Source organism: Procambarus clarkii, chromosome 24 (genome assembly GCF_040958095.1).
Source record: "Procambarus clarkii isolate CNS0578487 chromosome 24, FALCON_Pclarkii_2.0, whole genome shotgun sequence".
Taxonomy (NCBI): Eukaryota; Metazoa; Arthropoda; class Malacostraca; order Decapoda; family Cambaridae; genus Procambarus; species Procambarus clarkii.
Genome location: NC_091173.1, coordinates 30180086 through 30197422, shown reverse-complemented (window position 1 = coordinate 30197422; position 17337 = coordinate 30180086). Strand labels below are relative to the sequence as shown.

The following is a 17337-nucleotide window of genomic DNA, read 5'->3' as shown; positions in this document are numbered from 1 at the left end:
TTTATACACAACCAGCCTCGCACACATTTAGAATGGGTACGGAAAAATCCAAAAGAGTTTTCTCGGTTGGCGCAGTTTCCCGCCAACTGAGAATACTCGGCTGACGCAGTTAAGTGGTTAAAACGTTATATCATAACACTTAAAACACGTTTTATTAAAACTATGACCTCACGTTTTATACTGGTCTTTACAAATTCTCAAAATATGTATATGAAATGTAATTTAAAACGTGCCGAAACAATGAAATGTCGTTTTTAGCACGTTTAGAAAATATGAAAATGTTTGGTGGATGGTCTCGCCACTTCCCTTCCACCCCCCTTCTCCTCATTTTCACCATACACCAACACTGCTCCTCCCTCCCTCCTCACCGTCCCCTTTACGCAAACAAGAGTCCTTAGTAAAGTTAAAGTGCAGTTAAATGTTCATTTATTTTATTTATGGTTTATATTTATACTTGATTGTTTTGTATATGACAAATATGAGTACAGTATTATTATTTATAAAATGTAATTTTCAGTTATTATTTTTGGGTGCGTGGAAAGGATTAATTCAATTTACATTATTTTTTTATGGGAAAATTTGTTTCAGTTTACGAATTTTTGGTTTACGAACTGTCTCTAGGAACAGATTAAATTCGAAAACCAAGGTATCCCTGTAGTTAATAACTTGGAATCCTCCAATTATAGGTAGTCCTGTGAGGATATATATATTTTAATTATTAAGTTTTGAACTGATTGTAACCTGTCTTTGGCTTCATGATGAATTCAATTCTGTGAATAAATGTTGCCTTAGTAACACCCAACTATGAAGACAAACAAGACAGTTAGGAGGCGAGTGTCTCTCTCAGTCTCAGACATCTACATACCTTAAAGACAAGATGGTAGGTGTGCTGGGGCGCGTGAAGAGATGGGAGAAGCAAGGACTGTTCTCAAGGTAAAGGGTAAATGTAGTGTGCAGTGCAACCAACTGTGTAACCTGGAAAGCTCAAGCCTGCTCCTTCCGGTGACGGAGTGGACCCTGTGGGAGAGACTCACATTAGAAGGTGTGTAGAAACAACGGCAATATATGTCATCATGAAAATTACAGATATGTGGGAAATTAAAGGTGAGTAATGACCTAAATGTAGTCACAGGATGAGTTACATTCGTGCTGTCCCTTCGTATCTATAATCTTTATCATATAACGCTTTGAAACTACTCATAGTTTATGGTATGCACCAACACCTCACTTATACTGTTCCAACCCTCCAGAACTCTGTTCACAAGATAACACTCATATTTTGTTGACACCTTTGTTTTCTTAGCTTTAATCTATATCCCCCCTTTGTTCTGGAAGCTGCAAGATTTAAAATTTGCTTCTTGTCAACTGAGTTGATTTGTCACTACCTTGTATAGGATAAAAAAGAACCGTACTTGTATATTTGTGAGATTTATGTAAAGCAATGGGCCTTGGTTCATGACCAAGTCAAGACCCAATTGGAGCCTGACAGCTGAGTGAACAGCGCTTGGGATTTGTAGTCCTGATGTTCCGGGTTCGATACCGGGTGGAGGCAGAAACAAATGGGCAGTTTCTTTCACCCTGATGCTCCTATTCACCTAGCAGTAAATAGGTATCTGGGAGTTAGACAGCTACTACGGGCTGCTTCCTGGGGGTGTGTAACAGAAAAGAGGCCTGGTTGAGGACCAGGCCGCGGGTACGCTAAGCCCTGAAATCATCTCAAGATAACCACAAGGTAAGTCTTTCACACTCTTTAGATAGAGTGATCATATCCTGTTAGAAATTAAATATGCTTTGCAATATAATCTAGAAGAGAATGGGAACATTGAAACAGGTGATAAACTTGACTTTCAAGAGGTCACTATGGGGGACTTACAAAATTCTTTATTGAGTTTTATTGGACTAACTTATTTATTTATTTATTTATTTATTTATTTATTTATGCATATACAAGAATGTACATAAGGAATGTGAGAGATACAAATATGGTAATTACAGTCTTGTAAAGCCACTAGCACGCGCAGCGTTTTGGGCAGGTCCTTAATCTAAGAAAATTTTAAGGAGGTGAATACTTGCAAAATTTATAGACAAAAAAATGATAACAGATTACATGAAATGAAAAAAAAAGATAAGAGAAAATTGTAGGTACAGTATATTAAAGCACATAGGTAGCTAAGATTGATTGCAATGACAGCTTGAATGGTAGTTGACAAAAATTGGTAGTCACAATACAGCATATGGCTAGCACATAAAAGAAGACAGCAATGAACACAATGATAAGGTTGTTTGATATTACATAAAAATTAGGAGATTGGGTAACACTAGGTACCGAGAAAATTTAAAGCTTAGTGTAGCTTGTATATTGCCTAGCTCAACTTGTTGCTAGGCAAGGAAGTAAATGAAATGTATGCCAAATTTTGCAAAATATATGATGAAGGCCTTTAAACATTCATACCAAAACAGAGATGCAGGACCAGAAAACAGGATTGGTTCAACAGAAATTGAAAGAGGGCCAGGAAGGAAAAGAAGAGAAAATGCATTCAATATTGAAAGAGGCCTAACCTGCAAACATACCAGCACTACAAGCAAGCAAGAAATAATTACACAGCGGTGAGGAGAGAGGCAGAAAGGAACTTTGAGAAAGGTATGGTGGACAAATGTGAAACAGATCCAAGCCTTTTCTATACATTCATTAACCATTTAACTGCGCAACGCGCCTGCAGGCCCAGGCTTTGGGTGCGCAACACGCCTCCGGGTGTTTTTGTTTTTCACGTTCCATTCAAAACTTCCGCGGCTACATGGGGTTCACATCAGTTTCCTCAGGGCTCTTGTAAACAGACACCATCTTAAAAAAAATCCTGGTCCACATTGCCGGGTGTCAGAGCCTCAGTAGTGAGTGAGCAACCAAGGCTGGTGCTCGCAGCACGAGCGCACAGTACTGCTGATCAGCGTGTGATCACAGCATCGCCTAATATTGTCAAAATATATATATAATCTGTTTTATTTAGCCATGATAGTATTTTAGAAGAGCCCGAGTGTGATAATGACTGGGTACAATGTTCAAATATCAGTGATTCAATGCTGTTCACAATGTTCACAGCGCTAGCCACAGCACCACAGCATTATTTCGTCCATCTAGGAATCTTCAAACAACTTTTTAGGTTCCTTTTCAAAATATACTTGTTGTCAATTATTCATTTACAGGTATTAGTGACCAGGATTGTGGTTATAATGAGCGTTGTGCGTAGCAAGGAGGAATTTTGGTGAGGGAGGGAGAGAATTGAGGTAGCCTCACTGTGTGGCAGTAACTCTTGTTTTGCTCACCGTACTAGCTTCGTGGTTCGCTATGGGGAACACACATGTACATGGGTATATACAGTGTGTGTGAATAGTGTAATAACAGCACCAGGAGTATGTTGTGAGGAGCTATTTTGGTGAGGAAGGTGATGTCGTAATCATGGCATCGTCTGCTGTGTGATTTGTCATGCAGTGTATGGTGGCCACTGTACTATTTGGACACAATACCGGCTTACTTGCATAGTTCTGGTAAATAAAACATGTAGATAGGTATATATAAAATGTGTAAATCGTGTAATAAATACAATAACAGTACGGTGGGAGAAGCAATGTTGGCGAGTAAGATGTTGGAGTGAGGGAGGGCTGGCTGGGTGTGGCTGCTCACACTCGCAGTGTTCTGAGTGTGTTGATGGTGAATGTATATAGTGTGTGACAGTGTATAGTGTGTACATATGTTGTAAATATACATAAATGAACATGAAACATTGGTGTGAATAACTGTATGATTTGGAGGAGCAATGTTGGCGAGTAAGATGTTGGGGGAGTGAGGGAGGGCTGGCTGGGTGTGGCTGGTCCACACTCGCAGTGTTCTGAATGTGTTGATGGTGAATGTATATAGTGTGTGACAGTGTATAGTCTGTAAATAGATTGTATATATACATAAATTAGCATGATACATGGTAAATATGTGCAACATATGTGTACACAAGTATCATGCACATAACACAGTGTCCTCAGACAGTACAGATGTTTTACTGCCATAATATAGTGTACATGTGCATTTTACATAGGATTAGCACGTAAAAACAAATAAAATATATTTGGAACTGTGCGCAAAAAATGAACAAAAATATATTCGCGGCAACTCGCGCGCCTCGCCCCGGGTACCCCACCGGCCGCGGGAGCTTACTGCACGGGCGAATGGGAAATGATGACGTCACTCGCCAACTTACAGACCCCCATAGCAGCAAAAGTAAGTACAAATTTGAATTTTTTTTGACATACCCATACTGGGGGAAGGGTTTTTGACATTTAAAAAAAACAAAAATATTTTTTCAAGAGAATTTATTTCCTGCGCACTTGGGGGTGTCATATTTATAGGCCGCGCAGTTAAAGGGTTAAAAGCAAGCTGCATGTAAAAGATAAAATCCAGAAATTGAGAATGGGGAACAGGACTACTGACAATGAAAAAGAAATGTGTGAAACACTAAATGAACAGTTCCAAAAAATGTGTTTGTAAAAAATGAGGATTTAAAAGAGCCGGAACAAATACTAATTCCAGGGCACGCCATAGAATACATAGTGGTATCTCAAGACAAAGTGGAAAAATTACTCAAGGGGCTAGGAAGAAATAAAGTGGTTGGACCTGATGGAGTTTCACCTTGGGTGCTGCGAGAATGTGCATCTGAGCTGAGCATTCCACTCAATTAATAATCACGACATCCTTGTACACAGGAATCTTAGCAGACATATGGAAAAAGGCAAACATAGTACAAATCTATAAAAATAGTAGTCGAGAGGAACCTCTAAATTATAGATCCTTATCATTAACCCTCAAACCGCGCATATCATATATAAATGATATCAGTGACAAAACCGAAACCGCGCACATCATTTATATATGATTTCGTGTCTAGCGCTATAATTTAAACTCCCCGCCTGGGATAGGGGCAGCTATAGTACAGCCACGACCGATAGTTGCCAGATGCCACCTAGAAAAAAAATCCAGGCCAACATTCTTGGGTGTTACAGCGTCAGTATTGAGCAAGCCACCAAGGCTGGCGCACGCAGCACGAGCTCACAGCACCGCTGTTCAGCTTGTGACCACAGCATCGCCTACAAATACCATAATATATATGATACTGCTATTATTTAGCAGTGAGAGTATTACTGAAGCCCCCTGACTGTGATAAAACTGACCAGGATTCTGATAATAGCAGGATTGTGGTGATATTTAGCGCTGTGCTCCATGGAGGGAGGCGTAAGGCTGTGCGAGGGAGGGTTGTGGCGTCGTCTTCTGACTGTGTGTGGCCACCATTTATTGACTGCACTCACCATACCAGCTTAGTGGTTCGATATGGTGAACACAAATGTAGATACTTATATATAACGTGTGTATATAGGGTATAAACAGCAAGAGGAGGAGGTTGGGAGCCGCCATTTTGGTAAGGGCAGTGGCGTCGTCTGCACGACTTATCATGTTGTTTACTGATGACCACAATAGTCTTTGGGCACCATACCAGCTTATTTGTTCAGGTATGGTGAATAAAACAGGTAGATACTTATATATAATATGTGTATATAGCGTAATAACACCACAAACAGTATTGTTGAAGGACAAATATTAGTGCGTCTGGCCTTGAGGGCGGCCACCGATCAGCTGTGTGAGTAGCTACGTCTTTGTGGCCTTTACTCACCATACAAGCTTAGATGTACAGTTATGGTGAACAAAACATGTAAATACGTATATATAACGTCTGTGTATAGTGAATAAATACAGAAAGAGTATTGTGGGAGGTAAATGAGGGTGAGGTGGTGTTGAGGGAGTGAGTGGCTCGCTGGTGTTTGGCGGTCACTCCTCGTTGCTTTTTGACTCACAAGACCAACTTAGTAGTTCGTTATGGTGTACAAAACATGCAAATACTTATATATAACCTGTGTATATAGTGTAACAACAGCAAAACTATTTGTTTATTGTTTTATGAACATAATAATTGAATCACTAATATGCACACCATAATTTTGAGTACAGCGATGGTTCACACATTTTATAATATAAATATACCACAATTCACTGTATGGAATAATATTACTGCAAAAAAACTAAGAAAAAATCAATCAGAGACATTGAAATAATTAGGTAATAATCTATTTGTGGCAACTGCCGTCTGACAGCTCGGGCGGAGTAGACCTCATCTGGCGAAGGCTCTGCCAACGCCCCTTTTTTGCCACACTTCCCTACCCTATTGCGGCTAAAATATGCCACCTACGATTTTTTTGTTATTTTTTCCGTGATCAGGGAACAAAAATGAACACTTCTATAAGACGAAAGAATTTTTTGGATTTTTTTTTTTTGTTGCGCCTGTGGGTGTGAATTCCATTTGGGCCCCTAGCGGTTTGAGGGTTAACAAGCGTACAAGTCAAAACACTAGAAAAACAGTTAACCCCTAAACTGCGCAACGCACCTGCAGGCCCTCGACAGGAGTGCGCAACGTGCCTCCGGGTATTTATGTTTTTAGCGTTCCATTCAAAACTCCTGCAGCAACATGGGGTTCACATCAGCTTCCTCAGGGCTATTGTAAACAGATGCCATTTTAATAAAAAAAATGGTGGGCCACATTCCCAGGTGTGAGAGCCTCAGTACTGCGTGGGCAACCAAGGCTGGTGCATGCAGCATGAGCTCACAGCACTGCTGTTCTGCTTGTGACCACAGCATCGCCTAATAATGTCAATATATATTATATATATATACTGTGTATATATATATATATATATATATATATATATATATATATATATATATATATATATATATATATATATATCCTCAGATCCTGAGGATATATATGATATATATGTGAAAGCGGTGGTGCTGCTTCTTTCAGGGAATCACAGAAAATTATTAAATACAGAGGTCTGGCACACTGCTACAGCTTTGTTCCGATCGGCCCGGAGACCCTTGGTTCATGGGGAAAATGTGCAGTGAAGTTCCTGAAGGAATTGGGGGACAAATTGATCAGCGCTATAAAAGACCAGAGAGCAAAAAGTTTCTTGTTCCAGTGCCTCAGTGTTGCGATTCAGAGGGGAAATGCCTGTTGCGTCTTGGGCACAAGTCCAACTTCAGAGGAATTCGAAGAAGTGTTTGACTTGCAACAATGATCGAACCCGTCTGTGACATTCATCAATGTTTCTCATTGTCGTTTTTTTCAAGAGATCCATAACCTTTAAGCACTTTTTGTATTATTTTTGTATCAACCTATATATAAATATATATATATATATATATATGCACACAGTGATACCTAGTTGATACCTAGTTGATACCTGGTTGATACCTGGTTGATGGGGTTCTGAGAGTTCTTCTACTCCCCAAGCCCGGCCCAAGGCCAGGCTTGACTTGACTTGTGAGAGTTTGGTCCACCAGGCTGTTGCTTGGAGCGGCCCGCAGGCCCACATACCCACCACAGCCCGGTTGGTCCGGCACTCCTTTTAGGAGACAGTCTAGTTTCCTCTTCAAGATGTCCACGGTTGTTCCGGCAATATTTCTGATGCTTGCTGGTAGGACGTTGAACAACCGTGGACCTCTGATGTTCATACAATGTTCTCTGATTGTGCCCATGGCACCTCTGCTCTTCACTGGTTCTATTCTGTATTTTCTTCCATGTCGTTCACTCTAGTACGTTGTTATTTTACTGTGCAGATTTGGGACTTGTTCCTCTAGTATTTTCCATGTGGATATTATTTGGTATCTCTCTCATCTCCTTTCTAGTGAGTACATTTGGAGAGCTTTGAGACGATCCCAATAATTTAGGTGCTTTATCTCGTCTATGCGTGCCGTATATGTTCTCTGTATTCCCTCAATTTCAGCAATCTCTCCTGCTCTGAAGGAGAGCCTCAAATAACAAATTTAATCCATTACGGCGCCATGTTCGTCATGTGAAATGGACGTCATACAAAACGAATGTCCCCATTTAACCACTGTGATGCGCTGTGTTCATTGTGAAATTCCCCCAGTGTGCATGACATCAAGTTTTCCCAAAAAATCATTTTTCTTTGTAAAATGATAAATTACCTTCCCTGATCATGTCTATGTAAAAATAATTACCAAATTCCACTTACTCTGGCTGTGAAGACATGGACAAGGTGCACTGTGACGTCATCAGAGGCTGATCGCCCCTGTGTGAAGCCCCCAAACACGGTCGCGCAGGCCATTCAACCACTGCGTGTAGCCACAAATATATTTTCAAATATTTGTTCTATGTACAGGCATACCTCAGTTTAAGAGTTTAATTGGTTCCTGGAGACGCCTCGTATTCCGAAAACTCGTATTCTGAAGCTAATTTCCCCATAAGAAATAAAGAGAAATGAATTAATCCGTTCCTGACTACCCCAAAAACCCCACATCAAACTAAATTTTTATACCTAATTCATCTAAATATACCTACAAAACTATGTTCAAGTTATTACTTACCTTGCTGTTGAATGCTGTAGGCTTATGGAAGATGGTGAGGAAGGGGGAGGAGGAGAGGAGTTACTGTTTGGAAGGGGAGTCCCCTTCCATTATCACATCAGGCAGTGAAGACCTTTCTGGTGTGCTCTCCCTGGGACGTTTTATCTGAGTGCCACTAGGTCTTGGTTGAGGCTCACTGCTCGATTTCCTCACCACAAATCTGTCCAAACCCTGGCTTTCTCACAAATAATGGCCTCCGAAACACTGTCACCCCTTAACTCCTTGTCGTGTATCCAAATTAATAACAACTTTTCCACTTCTTCAAGTATTTGTGGTCTTTGTTTCGTTATTGTTCTGACTCCTTTTGCCACTTTAGCATTCATAATCTCATTTTTCTTCTTAAGTATAGTGCATATTGTTGATGTGGCTTTGTTGTACTGCCTACAAAGTTCAACAACTCGTGTACCTTTCTCATGCTTCCGAATGATCTCTTGTTTCTCCTCTATTGTCATCCTCACATGGGCTTTCTGGCCTTTATCCTTACCACTGCCTTTCTTGGGACCCATGGTGAGATATATAATAACAAATAGTATAGTCAAATCACCAAAAATCCAACAAAACACTGAAAATCCGCGAGAAGAATTGATGTGGGTTAGTCACTGGGCGCGAGACAATGGTAAACTGAGGGGCGACTATCGCTGAACCACCACGCGCTGGGTTGGCCCATACGTGTATCAACAAACTCGTGTCCCGAGGTAACCCTCGCGTTCCGAGACATATTTTTCGAGGAAATCCTGCTCGTATTTCGAAAAACTCGCATACAGGGACACTCGCATTCCAAGGTACCACTGTATTTCCAATGCAGTTTTATTTGTTTCTTTTATCGTATATGATGCATATTTGTGACCTTTACAATATGTATACAGTAGAATGTTCATAGTGTTCCATAGAACTGTGATACATGTATCAGTATTGTGTCCACAATAAATGTTTATTTGTCACAATATTACGTGGCAAAAATTCCCTAAAATTACATTATGTACAGTTTCACATACTATTTACACAGTAACACACTCTGTATTACACACTCAGTACTTTGGAGGTGTGTAATAATCAACAAAGTAGTCCATGGTACACAGCACGACTTTACTCTTGTTGTACCAGCTACAAATAGATTTTCGCTTCCCGTTTCATCGTTCTGTGTGCTTACAAATAACGCACTCACGTACACCCTTAGCTATAGTACTTGTACGTGGTATGTAGCCAAGCTCGTAAAGCATAAGGTAGTATTGAAACGATTATTGGAAACGCTCATATTGAAAGGTAGTCTTGAAAATATCGATTTGTAAGGTCCCACACAGGAAGAGATTCAGCTAGCCACAAAGAGTGTCCGTCAGTCAGGAAGAGATTCAGGTATTCTTGAAAATATCTAAGGAAAACACCACCATGGAAGCCGCTAACACTGTTCATCTATGCTACTTGTATCAGATGCATCATCATTGAACGCAGAGAATAAATCATCTATATAAATTGGAGATGGCAAGGGTGGGGCTCAAAGCTACAACATGATACGCTTGCTGTATCATGCTCATAGGTGCTGTATCTCTTGCATACGACCGTTGTGTTAAGTCCTTATTGCACCTAGCTCCACCAATATTATGACCCTTATGTTCTTCAAACAATAAGGTCTGAATTTCACCGACCGAGCACAATCTTTCAACACCGTGTTGGACAGGTGTTTGGGAGCCAGAGGCATATGTGCCACAAATGGTTGCTCATGCAGTACTAACCCAGCCAGCAGCCCTAGTCTTTCATATTTGTAATAGCAAAAGGTTTGTTCAGTGTTTGTCGGGTAGGCTGCTCCATTACGACAATCTTTCTTTGTTTCATATGTGTTCCATTTGTTTTGTGTTTGTCACTTACGTCTCAATAATGGAGCAGCCTACCAGAGAAACACTGAACGAACCTTTATGGCATTTGTCCATTTTTTAAATTGTTTCAACTGTTTCTTTATTTTTCTTTTTTTTTCATTTAAGAAACATGGAGCAACCTACCCGACAAACATTGAACGAACTTTAACCCCTAAATGGCGCATGGCTATATACCATTTGACACCCACAGGCGCATAAAAAAAAATTCTTCCTAATCTGTTAATTTGTGCTCACTGATCATGGAAAAAATAATATAAAAATCCTAAGTGGCATATATTGCCCGCTATACAGCGAGGAAGTCTGGCAAAAAAACAGGTGCTGACTCAGCGTGCATCCCAGGCGGTCTGTTGCTCGCCAGCTGTCAGGCCGGAGTTGCCACAGAGAGATAATTACCTAATTATTTCAATGTCTCTGATTGATTTTTCATAGTTTTTTTGCTGTAATATTATTCAATACTGAGTAGTGTGATATATGTATATAATAAAATGAGTGAATCATCGCTGTACTCAAAAATATAATGTGCATATTGTTGATTCAATTATGTTCATCAGTGAACAAATACATTGTCGGTTATTACACTATATACACAGGGTTATATATAAGTATCTGCATGTTTTGTTCACCATAACGAACCACTAAGTTGCTATTATGAGTCAAAAAGTAACGAGGAGTGACCGCCGTGTACCAGCCAGCCACTCACTCCCTCCCTCAACACCTCACTCTCCCACATTCTCCTCCCATCATACTGTTTTCGCTTTTATTCACTATATACAGACATTATATATAAGTATCTACATTCGTGTTCACCATAACGAAAAACTAAGTTGGCATGCCGACCAGCATTGCCAGTGGCAGCCTGCCACTGGCTGCTACTTACTCCCTCCCTCAAGTCACCTGACTCACCCACATTCTCCTCCCACAATACTGTTTTTACTTTTATTCACTATATACAGACACTATATATAAGTATCTACATTCGTGTTCACCATAACGAACCACTAAGTTGGTATGCTGAGTGGCAGTGGCAGCCCGCCACTGGCTGCCACTCCCTCCCTCCCTCACCTCACCTGACTTGCCACCATTCTCCTCCCACCATACTGTTTTTGCTTTCATATACAGATGTTATATATAAGTATTTACATGTTTTGTTCTCCATAACTGTACATCTAAGCTTGTATGGTGAGCAAAGGCACAAAGATGTAGCTACTCACACAGTCAGCTGATGGCTACCGACCTCAAGGCCAGACACACTAATATTTCTCCTCCAACAATACTGTTTGTGGTGTTATTACGCTATATACACACATTATATATAAATACCTACCTGTTTTATTCACCATACTTGTACAAGTAAACTGGAATGGTGCCCAAAGACCATCGTGGTCACCAGTAAACAACATGATACGTCGTGCAGACGACGCCACCGCCCTCACCAAAATGGCGGCTCCCAACCTACTCCTCTTGCTGTTTATACCTTCTATACACACGTTACATATAAGTATCTACATTTGTGTTCACCATAACGAACCACCAAGCTGGTATGGTGAGTGCAGTCAATAAAAAGTGGCCACACACAGTCAGAAGACAACGCCACTACCCTCCCCGCCCACAGCATTACTCCTCCCTCCATGGAGCACAGCACTAAATATCACCACAATCCTGCTATTATCAGAACCCTGGTCAGTTTTATCAGTCAGGGGTCTTCTGTAATAATATCATAGCTACATAATAGCATAAACAAGTACATTATGGCATTTTTTGGCGATGCTGTGGTCACAAGCTGAACAGGAGTGCTGTGAGCTCATGCTGCGTGCATCAGGCTTGGTAGCTCACTCAATACTGAGGCCCCTAACCCCCGGAAATTTGGCCCACGATTTAAAAAAAAAAAATGGTGTCTGTTTACAAGAGCCCTGATGAAGGTGTTGTGAACTCCGTGTATCCGCAGGCCGTTTAAAATTTTGCATTGTACTCCAAAGCATCATATGATGCGATGCGCAATTTACTGGAAGTCAGTCAAAGCACCATATAATGCGATGCACTATTTAAGGGTTAATGGCATTTGTCCATTTTTCAAATTGTTTCAACTGTTTTTTTATTTTTCGTTTTTTTTTTTTTATTTAAGAAACATGGAGCAGCCTACCTGTAGACCACCGAACGAACTTTTTTGACATTTGTTCTGGTTTTCAAAATTCTTCATTTTTTATTATTTACATTTTCTTATGTAAGAAACATGGAGCAGCCTACCTGCTGACCACCGAACGATCCTTTTTATATAAGACAAATGAAAAATAAATATTGAACAAATCTGAAGAAAGGAAAATGTCAAAAAGGTTTGTTCAGTGTAAGGTAGGCTGCTCCATTATTGAGACATAAATACAAATACAACAAATGTCAAAGAGGTTTGTTCGGTGTTCGGCAGGTAGGCTGCTACAGTATAACAATCTTTCTGTTTCAAGTGTTCCATTTGTTTTGTATTTGTCATTTATTGATTTATTTGTATATATAAACAAATAAATAACTAAATAAATGACAAATACAAAACAAATGGAACACACTTGAAACAGAAAGATTGTTGTAATGGAGCAGCCTACCTGCCGAACACCGTACGAACCTTTTTGACATTTGTTGTATTTCAGAAATTTCATTTATTTTTTTCTACAATAACATTAATGCTTTGCAACATCTCAGCAGTCACCCCTTTATATCCCAGTATCATTAGCATCTTTAACCCTCAAACCTCTAGGGGCCCAAATGGAATTCACACCCACAGGCGCAACAACAAAAAAAAAAAATTCCAAAAAATTCTTTTGTCTTATAGAAGTGTTCATTTTTGTTCCTTGATCACGGAAAAAATAACAAAAAAATCGTAGGTTGCATATTTTAGCCGCAATAGGGTAGGGAAGTGTGGCAAAAAAGGGGCGTTGGCAGAGCCTTCGCCAGACGAGGTCTACTCCGCCCGAGCTGTCAGATGGCAGTTGCCACAAATATATTATTACCTAATTATTTCAATGTCTCTGATTGATTTTTTCTTAGTTTTTTGCAGTAATATTATTCCATACAGTGAATTGTGGTATATTTATATTATAAAATGTGTGAACCATCGCTGTACTCAAAATTATGGTGTGCATATTAGTGATTCAATTATTATGTTCATAAAACAATAAACAAATAGTTTTGCTGTTGTTACACTATATACACAGGTTATATATAAGTATTTGCATGTTTTGTACACCATAACGAACTACTAAGTTGGTCTTGTGAGTCAAAAAGCAACGAGGAGTGACCGCCAAACACCAGCGAGCCACACACTGCCACTCCCTCCCTCAACACCACCTCACTCACCCTCTCACAATACTCTTTCTGTATTTATTCACTATACACAGACGTTATATATACGTATTTACATGTTTTGTTCACCATAACTGTACATCTAAGCTTGTATGGTGAGTAAAGGCCATAAGACGTAGCTACTCACACAGTCAGCTGATCAGCGGCCGCCCTCAAGGCCAGACGCACTAATATTTGTCATCCAACAATATTGTTTGTGGTGTTATTATGATATATACACACATTATATATAAGTATCTACCTGTTTTATTCACTATACCTGAACAAATAAGCTGGTATGGTGCCCAAAGGCCATAGTGGCCATCAGTAAACACCATGCCAAGTCATGCAGACAACGCTCCTCCCTCACCAAAATGGCGGCTCCCAACCTACAACCTACTCCTCTCGCTGTTATCTCACACTATACACACGTTATATATAAGTATCTACATTTGTGTTCACCATATCGAACCACTAAGCTGGTATGGTGAGTGCAGTCAATAAATGGTGGCCACACACAGTCAGAAAACGATGCCACAACCCTTCCTCCCACAGCCTTACTCCTCCCTCCATGGAGCACAGCGCTAAATATCTCCACAATCTTGCTATTATCAGAATCCTGGTCAGTTTTATCACAGTCAGGGGGCTTCAGTAATACTATCACAGCTAAATAATAGCAGTATCATTTATATTATGGTATTTGTAGGCGATGCTGTGGTCACAAGCTGAACAGCGGTGCTGTGAGCTCGTGCTGCGTGCGCCAGCCTTGGTGGCTTGCTCAATACTGACGCTGTAACACCCAAGAATGTTGGCCTGGATTTTTTTTCTAGGTGGCATCTGACAACTATCGGTCGTGGTTGTACTATAGCTGCCCCTATCCCAGGCGGGGCGTTTAAATTATAGCGCTAGACACGAAATCATATATAAATGATGTGCGCGGTTTCGATTTTGTCACCAATATCATTTATATATGATATGCGCGGTTTGAGGGTTAAACAAGAATAACATAATTTATGTGCATCGTCAGAGGCGTCCGAGAATGTGCAAGAAGCAGCGCGACCCCCACCATGTGGTGTTGACGTTATTCAAACGAGCATTCGCCATACGGGACAATTTGATGCCAATCGGGCAGTTCGCTATCCAAAATGTTCGCCTTTTGGTGCGATCGTTATGCGAAGTACCACTGTACATACATACATACATACATACGTACATATATATATATATTATTAGTATATTTTGGTAGCAGTCTTTCCTGTAGACATATATTATTAAATATGACCGAAAAAGTAAGATTAATAATTCTAACACGAATTTTCTCGATCTTTCGTACGTTTCTTTTCACTGTTGGTGGTAATTCAAAAATCAATTCTCCAAAATTCATTTTTATTTCTAGTCTGACGCGACACTTGAGCGCGTTTCGTAAAACTTATTACATTTTCAAAGACTTTAGTTTACACAAACACAACTGAATAGAACTTACACATCTTCGATTTGTTTATATCTACATTTGAGTGAGGTGGATGGGGTGAGGTGGTATTAATAGGGTATTAAATTCATCAACACAAGACAGAACACGAAACAATGGGTATTGAATGGAAGTGATTGTAGAAAGCCTATTGGTCCATATTTCTTGATGCTTCTATATTGGAACGGAGTCTTGAGGTGGGTAGAATATAGTTGTGCATTAATTGGCTGTTGATTGCTGGTGTTGACTTCTTGATGTGTAGTGCCTCGCAGACGTCAAGCCGCCTGCTATCGCTGTATCTATCGATGATTTCTGTGCTGTTTACTAGGATTTCTCTGGCGATGGTTTGGTTGTGGGAAGAGATTATATGTTCCTTAATGGAGCCCTGTTGCTTATGCATCGTTAAACGCCTAGAAAGAGATGTTGTTGTCTTGCCTATATACTGGTTTCTTTTGGAGCTTACAGTCCCCAAGAGGGCATTTGAAGGCATAGACGACGTTGGTCTCTTTTAAAGCGTTCTGCTTTGTGTCTGGAGAGTTTCTCATGAGTAGGCTGGCCGTTTTTCTGGTTTTATAGTAAATCGTCAGTTGTATCCTCTGATTTTTGTCTGTAGGGATAACGTTTCTATTAACAATATCTTTCAGGACCCTTTCCTCTGTTTTATGAGCTGTGGAAAAGAAGTTCCTGTAAAATAGTCTAATAGGGGGTATAGGTGTTGTGTTAGTTGTCTCTTCAGAGGTTGCATGGCGTTTCACTTTCCTTCTTATGATGTCTTCGATGAAACCATTGGAGAAGCCGTTGTTGACTAGGACCTGCCTTACCCTACAGAGTTCTTCGTCGACTTGCTTCCATTCTGAGCTGTGGCTGAGAGCACGGTCGACATAGGCATTAACAACACTCCTCTTGTACCTGTCTGGGCAGTCGCTGTTGGCATTTAAGCACATTCCTATGTTCGTTTCCTTAGTGTAGACTGCAGTGTGGAAACCTCTGCTCTTTTCCATGACTGTTACATCTAGAAAGGGCAGCTTCCCATCCTTTTCCATCTCGTAAGTGAAACGCAGGACGGAACTCTGCTCAAACGCCTCCTTCAGCTCCTGCATTATGGATTATCAAGAAACACACAAGGATTATCAAGAAACTAACAACGTTATATGGAGGACCTATGGCAATTCCACGACCAAGAGATGGCTTCCTGAACCTGGCAGGAATTAACCTCACTGAGGACCAAGTCACTCTCCTAAATCTGGGTATAAACTGTCATGTTATGTCCAGACCGAGTGAGATGGCCCGGAAAGTGGAGTTAGAAATTCTGTTGGACGACATATTCGACCTCGAGACACAAAAGAAGGTCACTACCAAAGATACCTTACAAGCAGAACTTATTGCGGAAGGAGGAAAGAATCGAGGCAACTACAGAAGCACCATACTGTCCCCCCGACCTCAAAGCGGCAGCTAAAAGCCTTCGTGAGAACAAGGAGATAGTTGTCAGGAGAGGTGACGAGTCGCCAATATACGTCATTCTTAAAAAAGACGAAGATCTGGCGAAAATGAACCTCATACTCTCTGACCAAACTAAATTCCAAAGGGTAACGAAGGACACTACAGCCGAATTGAAAGCAAAGGTCAACAAACTGATCGAAACTGTGAACGCCAAGAAATCCGGACTCCACCTGCCATAGATTATTGGGGAATATAAACCTGGATATGCGTATGGAAATGTCAAGACACACAAGCCTGGAAACCCACTTCGGCCAATCATTAGACAGATACCCACACCCACGTACAGACTGGCGAAGCGACTCAACGGCCTGCTGACTCCTTATGTCCCTTGCGCCTTCAGCCTGAAGTCTCCAAAGGAATTTGTTGACTTACTGTGGGGCACACGGGCCACAGGGATAAGAGCCTCGTTGGACGTCGAATCACTGTTTACCAACGTACCTGTGGACGAGACAATCGGGATGATAGCCGACAGAGTGTATCGAGATCCGGCCTGTACTCCTCTTGACATACCAGAAAATATTCTAAGGAAACTACTCCAAGCTTGTACTAAAGAGGCACCCTTCTTGAGCCCGGATCGGCATATGTATAAACAAGTAGATGGGGTTGCCATGGGTTCTCCCCTAGGTGTCCTGTTTGCAAACTTCTAC

At 40.7% G+C, this 17337-nt stretch overlaps 1 long non-coding RNA gene across 1 annotated transcript in view; it reads right to left on the bottom strand.

Annotated features, from left to right (window-relative positions):
* Positions 1 to 17337, bottom strand: part of LOC138368227 (uncharacterized) — a 147069-nt gene that overhangs the window by 40838 nt on the left and 88894 nt on the right. The window contains exon 2 of the long non-coding RNA XR_011229545.1: positions 866 to 1017. This is a non-coding gene — a long non-coding RNA (uncharacterized lncRNA). The remainder of the gene's footprint in view (positions 1 to 865; positions 1018 to 17337) is intronic.